This window comes from Benincasa hispida, chromosome 1 (genome assembly GCF_009727055.1).
Source record: "Benincasa hispida cultivar B227 chromosome 1, ASM972705v1, whole genome shotgun sequence".
In the NCBI taxonomy this organism is placed as follows: Eukaryota; Viridiplantae; Streptophyta; class Magnoliopsida; order Cucurbitales; family Cucurbitaceae; genus Benincasa; species Benincasa hispida.
In genome coordinates, this window is record NC_052349.1 from 40,472,594 (window position 1) to 40,473,421 (window position 828).

Below are 828 nucleotides of genomic sequence, written 5' to 3' on the forward strand. Positions count from 1 at the left end.
AATTGGTACAAAATGGGTGGAATATAATTTACCTAAATGCCCGATGCTGAACAAAATGGGTGGAATATATTTTGGAATCTTCTGTCGAAACCGTCGATGTCGAGAGAGAAGGAGAACTGATCTAATGGAAGGTGAAAAGATCAGAGATGGAAGTTAAAACGTGAAACCTGAACGAAGGGAGATGGAATCGGAACCGTCGTCATCGACGTCGAGGAGCAGAGGGAGAATTGACTACTAAGGGAAGGTGAAGACTGAAGAGATAAAGATGGAGAGATGGATGGTTATTGCGTGAACGTCGCGTGAGAACTGAGGTCAGCAGATGAGGGAAGATGAAAAGTGAGGTCAAAGTTTTGAACGAGCGGTTGAAGGCTGAAGCTGAAGTGAAGATGAAGACTCGAACTCGAAGACGAAGAGAATCAGAGTGGCACGACCCCAAACCCTAAACGAAACGTTTATATATTAATATTATATATATATATATATATATATATATATGTATCCTAGACATATCTGGAATAACTTCGATCATTTTAGAAGATGAAGCAACATTTGTCTTCACCCCTTTTTCTCTCCTTACTTTTCAGTAAAGATTGACATGTCTGCAACTCGTTGAGGAGAGTTGTAGGGGTATAATCCACTTTGTTAAGAATCGCATTGCTAACAAAGTGGAGGAAGCTCTCCGGCAAGAATGCAGGATGATGCTAACCTGGCTACCCTGATCGATTTTAGACCCATTCATCTTCGCCAACGTTAAGTGGACCATCATGTAAAGCACATGTTCACGAACAGAGGTGCCTTCCTCCATTTTGGAGTTGAAGATGTATTTCA